Genomic DNA, 8,499 nt, shown 5'->3' on the forward strand with positions numbered 1-8,499 from the left:
ATTTTACTTTAAAGTGATCTTTGTATGCTGCACTGTAGGAAAATTTGTGTTCACTACTGTGCCAGTGCCAATTAATAAATGATTCTCAATACCACATTCAATACCACAGCAAAAATTAAAACAGAAAGCAAGAGAGGCTGCTGCAAACACAATGAGCCAAGACACGCACGCACGCAGACACACACACACACACACACACATGCAGACACCTACATACAGTCAGTGTGCAAGTTGACAGATCCAATGGTATGAAAATATTCAAGTTAACAAATGAAACTCACCCTGATTTATGTGTACAGACCTGAAGAAGCAGTCTGCCCCACCCCCACCCCACACCCCCTCCCGTGGACAATAAAGGTAATTACGACCAATATATATAAATTTGTGTGTTTGTGAATTGTGCAGTCTGGGATCTACGATGACGTATTATGTCTGTTATTTAAAGAAATATTCGAAGAACACAGACATACTTGTAGTGTGTATATGATGACTTCATGCGAAAGGGTGTTTTAAGCCTCGTTGGCGCAGTAGGCAGCGCGTCAGTCTCATAATCTGAAGGTCGTGAGTTCGAGCCTCACACGGGGCATGTGTTTTGAGTTTTACTGCAGTAAGTGGTGAGTAAATGGTTTATACTAGGGCTGCATGGTATGCAAATAAACCTGCATAACCTAGTCCAGTTGTTTTCGATTTAAAAAAACTCCTTTAGGATACTATGACCTGGACAAATGAGAATATACACAGGCTCTATGCAAATAAAACAAAGCGATTATTTTGACAGATATTGCACTGTGCTATTGTGGTTTTAGTTGGAAGGGTCATTTTCACTGAGGAAACATTTAAAAACAAAAATTTTGCAATGTTATTTTGGAAGCAGGAGACATAAAAGTCATTCTTTTTTAGGCAGCCTCAAGCCCGGCTAGCTCAGTCGGTAGAGCATGAGACTCTTAATCTCAGGGTCGTGGGTTCGAGCCCCACGTTGGGCGCATGTGTTTTTCTTTCCTCAAAAAAACTTTTTAGCATTCTATCGATATGTAGCTCCAGGTTGATAATAAGATAACATCAGACTCTGGCTCTATTTTTATTTCCCGCTTCTTAGTGGTGTGTATGGTTTTGGAAAACCTGTGTTTGCCCTGTCCTCCTTGACTCCCCTGAACAGTGTGCTAATCCAAGCTGCGACTGCAGCTCCATTACAGTGTTCAACAGATTTGACATAATTGTGAAAATGCCAAGAGTTTGTGCTTTGCATGTATGTTTCCACTGCATCTACTTAAACATGCGGGGGTTAAACTTTCTTGTGAGCATTGGTGGTTCAGTGGTAGAATTCTCGCCTGCCACGCGGGAGGCCCGGGTTCGATTCCCGGCCAATGCAACATACTTTTCACATTTTGGTATTTATGTTTGAATCGGTAACACAACACATAAATAGAATGTAATTTTAATAGCCACAACACAACCGCAATACAATATCAGGATTTTTCAATTCATGGATGTATACCACAGAAGCACCTTTTACCTGACTATTTAAAGTTAAAAGATGCATATTTTTGTGCTGGAAAGTAGTTGTAATCATTTGTGTTAAACTGACCAAATATGTTTGTTCATATAATGTGTGGAGGCTTTCACAATACGAGAGTCACTTCATATATTAACTGTGTATCGAGGACTTTCATTGTTTTGAAGAAAAAACATGTGCACTCCCCGTCGGGGAATCGAACCCCGGTCTCCCGCGTGACAGGCGGGGATACTTACCACTATACTAACGAGGAGATGTTTGTTCAGGTCAGCCCCTCCCTTTTTTAATTGTTGTAGTACATGACAGCTCAGAGAATTTCTTCTTGCTTTCAAAGGGTGATGGTCTGACAAAGTCCCCACCTTCAGCCAAAATGTTTAGGCAGTGTACTGGCCTGTTCAGTGGCCCCTTTCCATGCAGTGTAGGGTACATTTGCATCTGGGCATTGGTGGTTCAGTGTTAGAATTCTTGCCTGTCACGTGGTGAGGGAGGCGATTCATGGCCAATGCAACATGCTCTTCTTGCTACCCAAAAAGATTGTGATGAGAACTCTGGGCCAGATTTTGCGCCGGCATTTTTACTGCACTGTGTAGCCGGAGCAGTTGGAAATATGTAGTCCCCTCATTAAGGTAGAGAAAGTTAGTGGACATCCAATACTTAATACAATCAAAGTAGTCTCAAGGAAACTACAAGAATCATTTGAGTTGAAAGGAAGGTGTATTTGTCAGGTTTCTCTCCGGCTAACATCGCTGCGTTACGGAGTGCCATCAGTTGTCCCCTGGTTTAAACAATGGGGCCATGGCTACATGATGGGATTTGGGATTATTGTACTTTTTGATAGCAAAATATATACATATATACACTGGGTGTATGTATGTTTTCACTGTTAGTTTGGTGCGCCCCAACAGCCGCGAAGCAAATATACAGAAACTTAAAAAGTAGCTGCATTGGCCGGGAATCGAACCCGGGCCTCCCACGTGGCAGGCGAGAATTCTACCACTGAACCACCAATGCTTACATACATGTTCTTCCCCACCGCCGAAACGCTGCCGACTAAAGGGACCTCCACGTTCTGCGTCAACTGTTTGGCTTGTGTGCCTTCCAAAACCTCCTTACCAAACTTCGTCAATGGCCAAATGTGCAGTGGTAAGAAGGAGGTATGGACAAGGTAGTTGGCAGTTGAAGGGTTCTGTGAGCCGCCTAAGGCCAAAGTTCTCTAGTCAATACAGTAGAAGAACCGTTAGAGCACAGCAGTGCTCCAGTACTACACATTCTGCCGGCATTTTTTCAGGTGCTTGATTCATATTTTTGTGTGAAGGACAACTTTTGTGTTCATGTTACATCATCAGATATTATTGATGTTCCTCATCTATTCACTACACACTGTAGGCCTCGTTGGCGCAGTAGGCAGCGCGTCAGTCTCATAATCTGAAGGTCATGAGTTAGTCTCACACGGGGCAATGGTTTTGTAACATACAGGTTTATGTGGAATTTCGTGAAGTCATTTAGACTTTGCATTGTGTCGATAGAGCAGTTGGAAAGGTATGGAAAAATGATGAGAGCTGCATATGTCCTACCACATGTCCATCCCACTGTCCTCAGTGATTCACCCCTCTCACTGAGAATGATGCGTCAAAACTTCTTCCTACTATACACAATTCCGTGTAATCCATGCATTTTCACTTTGTTTGGGCCTTGTTGGCACAGCATGCAGCACCTCAGTCTTATAATCTGAAGGTGGAGAGCTTGAGCTTCACATGGGGGATGTGTCTTCTTGTATGTACAGTTTTCTTTGGAATTATGTTTAGTCATTTTTACTGCACTATGTAGCCGGAGCAGTTGGAAATATGTAGTCATCTGTACTACCCTCATTAAGGTAGAGAAAGTTAGTGGACATCTAATACTTAATACAATTATTGTACTTTTTGATAGCAAAATATATACATATATACACTGGGTGTATGTATGTCTCCACTGTTAGTTTCTAGAGCAGGGCCTGGTGCGCCCCAACAGCCCCGAAGCAATTCGAAGGAGAATGTAATTGTGATTGTGTTGCTGTTTGGTAGACTATGTTAAAATCATACAATCCTTACTTGACAAGGCATAAAACGCTCAATTATACAGAAACTTAAAAGGTGGTTGCATTGGCCGGGAATCGAACCCGGGCCTCCCGCGTGGCAGGCGAGAATTCTACCACTGAACCACCAATGCTTACATACAGACGAGTTTTTCACTGCCACGAAAAACGTGGCACAGTAAAGGGACCTCTACATTCTGCGTCAACTGTTTGGCTGGTGTCAGATGACTTCCAAAACCTCCTTACCAAACTTTCTTCAATCAGCCAATGGCCAGATGTACAGTGGTAAGAAGGAGGCAGGGACAAGGCATCAAACTCTCTTATTATGTAAGGAAATATATAAGAATGTAGAAAAGTGTCTTTGGTAGAATTCTCGCCTGCCACGCGGGAGGCCTGGGTTCGATTCCCGGCCAATGCAACAGAGCTTTTATGGATTATTGTACATCTGCAGTAGCAAAACCTATCCTCTTTATGACTTCGTAGATCAAAATTTAATGATTTTAATATGCTAATACCACAAGCCGCAACACACACAATTACGTTCTTTTTTGAAATGCAATATGTTGTCATCACTGTTGTCTTAGCACTGTTGTCTTATCCTTGTGGTGACGTCTGAAGAAAAAAATGTGCTTTTGATCACCAGTATACTGGCTTTTCCCTGACATAATACATTTGGAAGCAGTACGGCTGCTCTGTATAATGGAGAGAAACTGCTCATGTATTCCCACTGCATTTGGGCCTCGTTGGCACAGTAGGCCGTTCAAAATGAGGACTGGGTGCGAATGTCTGATTTTAGAAAGGTACAGGGATGGTCGAACGTAAAACCTTCCCAGTCTGATGTCAGGGTAGGGGTTTTTTTTTTTGTATATTTGACCCTTAAAGGGGACATATTATGCAAAATGCACTTTTCCATGGTTTTTTCCATTTCACATTGGACTGCTTTCTCAACGAGGGCCAGTACAATGCGGGATTTGCTACATTCTGAAGATAAAGCATGGATCAGCACCGACTGTCCGAGACCCAACTTCAAACTTGGGAGCTGTAAGTTTTTATGTTGCTTTACTGTATGTACACACTGTTGCGTGTGTTGTTAGCATGGCAGTTAATGTGGCTAACGTTTTGCCTCGTCCACACAGCCGGGTATAGCCAGGTACAGATTGTATGCAATTCTTCCACTTGGTATCGCTATGTGACGTTGATTAGAGCCACCCTGCTAACTTTATCACACTTGAAAGGCGTTTTAGCTCGCGGCAAAGTAAAGCCGGTAAAATTCAGACTAAACAGGCTTCACAGCGATTAGCATAGGTCTCTGGGCTTGTTTGTTAGTGCTGTGAAAGTTAATATTGAGAGTCATGCCTTATGATGTCTGTTTTAACGTTTATAGTGTTGTTAATGTTTACAGATACAGTGCCTGCGGGGAATATCTACATAAGTGCACCAGTTACAGGGAATATGTGAAAGGGGATAGTCTGTTATACACATTACTTGCGTTTTGCACATATAGTGAGCTATTTGCAGCATTTACAAGCAATTGACAACCCAATTTACACATAATTGAGTGCATTTGTTGTTATCATTTTTGCACTGCTTGCAGCTGTTGCCATAACTACACATTTGAGGAGATGTTGGTGAAACCTCTGTTTAGGCCAGCACATCAAGTGTATCTATACAGCTTCCTGCAACAAGGGATGTTGCATGCCAGACTGACCCACTGGAGACGCGTACTGTAGGCACACATTTATCCTTGAGGACTCTTCAGCCTCACATCAGAAGTACAGGTCTGTAGCCATTTGAAGTGCATCTACTTTTGATAAACCTAACAGTCATTTATCAGTCTTGGAATACTGTGCAGGTAAATGAAGCTGTGGTTACTTAGAACTTGTGAGCGTGTGTAGGCTAAGGTTTCTGTCAACATTAACATCTTTTATTTTCTCTTTACTGTACCTCCAGACTCCACCTGGCTGCCATGTCCAACAATGAAAATGCTGACCGACCACAAGCCCAAACAAAAGAAGGTGAACCACTGTTCAAGGTCCAATTTCCAAAGGCCATGAAGGGACAACAGTGTAGTGTAGAAAACTGCACAGTTTAGTCTTTGACTAAAGATTAATGTTGCTATCAGACATGTTTATGCCGATTTAGAGCTTTTATTGTAATGCACAAAATAAATGTACTACATAAAGGAAGATGTTATGATGAGCATCTGCTCAAAACATGAAGAAAAAATAATAAAAATCAAAATTATTTACTTTGTCAGTATCTATTAAAATATCTGACTAGTACTGACATTGAACACCTGTAGCAGTCCACATACAACAAACATTTTCATAGACTGTCAAAGTATATCTAAGGAGGTATGACACATCATTCACCCCTCTCACTGAGAATGATGTGTCAAAACTTCTTCCTACTACATATGATTCCATGTAATCCTTGCATTTTCACTTTGTTAATAAAACGTTCAATTATACAGAAACTTAAAAGGTAGTTGCATTGGCCGGGAATCGAACCCGCGCCTCCCGCGTGGCAGGCGAGAATTCTACCACTGAACCACCAATGCTTACATACAGATGTTTTTCACCGCTGTCGAAATGTGACACAGTAAAGGGACCTCTACATTCTGCGTCAACTGTTTGGCTGGTGTCAGATGCCTTCCAAAACCTCCTTACCAAACTTTCTTCAATCAGCCAATGGCCAGATGTACAGTGGTAAGAAGGAGGCAGGGACAAGCCATCAAACGCTGTTATTATGTAAGGAAATATGAGAATGTAGAAAAGTGTCTATCCACTGTTTCTACTCGTGAAAAAAAATGGTCATGTGAGCATTGGTGGTTCAGTGGTAGAATTCTCGCCTGCCACGCGGGAGGCCCGGGTTCGATTCCCGGCCAATGCAACAGAGCTTTTATAGATTATTGTACATCTGCAGTAGCAAAACGTATCCAGTTTATGACTTGGTAGATAGGAGTTCAATGATTTTAATATGCTAATACCACAAGCCGCAACACACACAATTACATTCTTTTTTGAAATGCAATATGTTGTCATTACTGTTGTCTTAGCACTGTTGTCTTATCCTTGTGGTGACGTCTGAAGAAAAAAAATGTGCTTTTGATCAACAGTATATTGGCTTTTTCCTGACATACTACATTTGGAAGCAGTACGGCTGCTCTGTATTATGGAGAGAAACTGCTCATGTATTCCCACTGCATTTGGGTGTCGTTGGCACAGTAGGCAGTTCACGATGAGTTCCGGGTGTGAATGTCTGATTTTAGAAAGGTACAGGGATGGTCGAAAGAAAAAAGCTTCCCAGTCTGATGACAGCAAAGTGTCGGGGTAGGGTTTTTTTTTTTTGTATATTTGACCCTTAAGCCCGTTTTCCACTGGTCAAAAACCCAGCGAATACTCACGAAGATCGGGCTTTTGATGGCAGTGGAAAAGGATTCAATCAGCATTCACACCTGGGTCAAATGACTCTGCAGTAAACACCTTACCTTACATTTCATGTCAAAAAATATGAATAAAATAAATTGGGATTAGCTAGGGCCCTTCAGGAATGCTCCCGCGTTTTGGAAACAGTGGCAGATTGCTGCCTCTTCCACAGGTACTGCTGCAGTTTGTACATACGTATCCCTGGGACGCATCTTTCTGATGATGAAGTCTGCGTAGCCATCAGCCCTGCTATCCCATATCTCCTTCCAGGTGCTCTTTGCCCAGGCTCCAAAACCAACCTGGTGGTCATCTTCTGATATGGTGGCTGCAACACCCGCTCCACTGGCCTCATAGTCGAGAACGCAACACAGATTTTCACTGGGAAGAGCACCCCTTTCTTGTCTCTTTTGCGCAGTAGGCAGTGTGTCAGTCTCATAATCTGAAGGTCATGAATTCAAGCCTCACACGGGGCAAGGGTTTTGTAACATACAGGTTTGTGTGGAGTTTCATGAAGTCATTTAGACTGTGCATTGTGTCGATGGAGCAGTTGGAAAGGTAAGGAAAAACGATGAGAGCTGCATATGTCCTACCACATGTCCTACCACGTGTCCATCCCAGTCTCATCAGTGCTTCACCCCTCTCACTGAGAATGATGTGGCAAAACTTCTTCTTACTACATACAATTCCATGTAGTGAATCCATTGACAAGATGGCGCCAGTGTGCGTGGCCTGCCGTCTGTCTCTGCCAGCGTTATGTGTGTTTGTGCTCTACCTGTCACTTGTCAGTCTAAATGTCTACTCGCTACTGGTGTATGATCGACAAACATTGTTGGACATTCAAGTTTCTGCCAAAGATCTGGTGGGGTCTGATCATGGTGGACAAAAGTCTTTGCCCCCTTTCCTATCGGAGATCCCAGCTCACCTCTGCCGTGCCCCGGCTCTATCCCTCCGGCGTAAACGCCACCGCCGCCGGGGTAAACGCAGCGGTCGACTGGTAAGGCTAAAGGCCTGTTTATCGCACACTTCCAAGGTTTCTTGGACTAGGTATGGAGCGGTGCCTCGGCTCGTTATTTCTCGACGATTGCTGGACCCTGTCGACGCCTGGCTGGTACTTGTCTTCGGCCCGGATAAGATGCTCGAGCCCCGCAGCCCCTGCTCTCCTCGGCCTCGTTGGCGCGGTGTGAATTTGTTCAATCTACGGCCTTTGTGTCGGGCCCCCCGGACGGTTACTACTGTGGATCCGCCGATTCCTGCCAGGTTTGGGCTCGTAAATGCTAGGTCGCTAACGAACAAAACTTTCATCCTGAAGGATTTCCTTACTTCCCGAGGACTGGATTTTCTCTGTGTGACTGAGACGTGGCTAGCTGTTGGTGAGTCCAGCGCCCTCACAGAACTTTTACCTGGGGATTGCTGCTATTTTAACTCCCCCCGGACCTCGGGCCGAGGAGGAGGAATAGCGACTATTTATAAAAGTCATTATAAAT

The 8,499-nt window shown here is 43.5% G+C and overlaps 8 non-coding genes across 8 annotated transcripts; 4 read left to right on the forward strand and 4 right to left on the reverse strand.

Annotated features, from left to right (window-relative positions):
- Positions 1-513: 513 nt before the first annotated feature.
- On the forward strand, positions 514-586 carry trnam-cau (transfer RNA methionine (anticodon CAU)). Its single transcript has one exon. It is a non-coding gene; the product is annotated as a tRNA-Met (tRNA).
- Positions 587-910: 324 nt separating this feature from the next.
- On the forward strand, positions 911-983 carry trnak-cuu (transfer RNA lysine (anticodon CUU)). The gene has a single exon. It is a non-coding gene; the product is annotated as a tRNA-Lys (tRNA).
- Positions 984-1,298: 315 nt separating this feature from the next.
- On the forward strand, positions 1,299-1,369 carry trnag-gcc (transfer RNA glycine (anticodon GCC)). Its single transcript has one exon. It is a non-coding gene; the product is annotated as a tRNA-Gly (tRNA).
- A 325-nt stretch (positions 1,370-1,694) lies between these two features.
- On the reverse strand, positions 1,695-1,766 carry trnad-guc (transfer RNA aspartic acid (anticodon GUC)). Its single transcript has one exon. It is a non-coding gene; the product is annotated as a tRNA-Asp (tRNA).
- A 687-nt stretch (positions 1,767-2,453) lies between these two features.
- Positions 2,454-2,524, reverse strand: trnag-gcc (transfer RNA glycine (anticodon GCC)). Its single transcript has one exon. It is a non-coding gene; the product is annotated as a tRNA-Gly (tRNA).
- Positions 2,525-3,650: 1,126 nt separating this feature from the next.
- On the reverse strand, positions 3,651-3,721 carry trnag-gcc (transfer RNA glycine (anticodon GCC)). The gene has a single exon. It is a non-coding gene; the product is annotated as a tRNA-Gly (tRNA).
- A 2,355-nt stretch (positions 3,722-6,076) lies between these two features.
- Positions 6,077-6,147, reverse strand: trnag-gcc (transfer RNA glycine (anticodon GCC)). Its single transcript has one exon. It is a non-coding gene; the product is annotated as a tRNA-Gly (tRNA).
- A 261-nt stretch (positions 6,148-6,408) lies between these two features.
- On the forward strand, positions 6,409-6,479 carry trnag-gcc (transfer RNA glycine (anticodon GCC)). The gene has a single exon. It is a non-coding gene; the product is annotated as a tRNA-Gly (tRNA).
- The last annotated feature ends 2,020 nt before the right edge of the window (positions 6,480-8,499 follow it).

Source organism: Seriola lalandi, unplaced genomic scaffold, assembly GCF_002814215.2.
Source record: "Seriola lalandi dorsalis isolate HSWRI2012SDOR001 ecotype SW California unplaced genomic scaffold, Sedor1 jcf7180002054933, whole genome shotgun sequence".
In the NCBI taxonomy this organism is placed as follows: domain Eukaryota; kingdom Metazoa; phylum Chordata; class Actinopteri; order Carangiformes; family Carangidae; genus Seriola; species Seriola lalandi.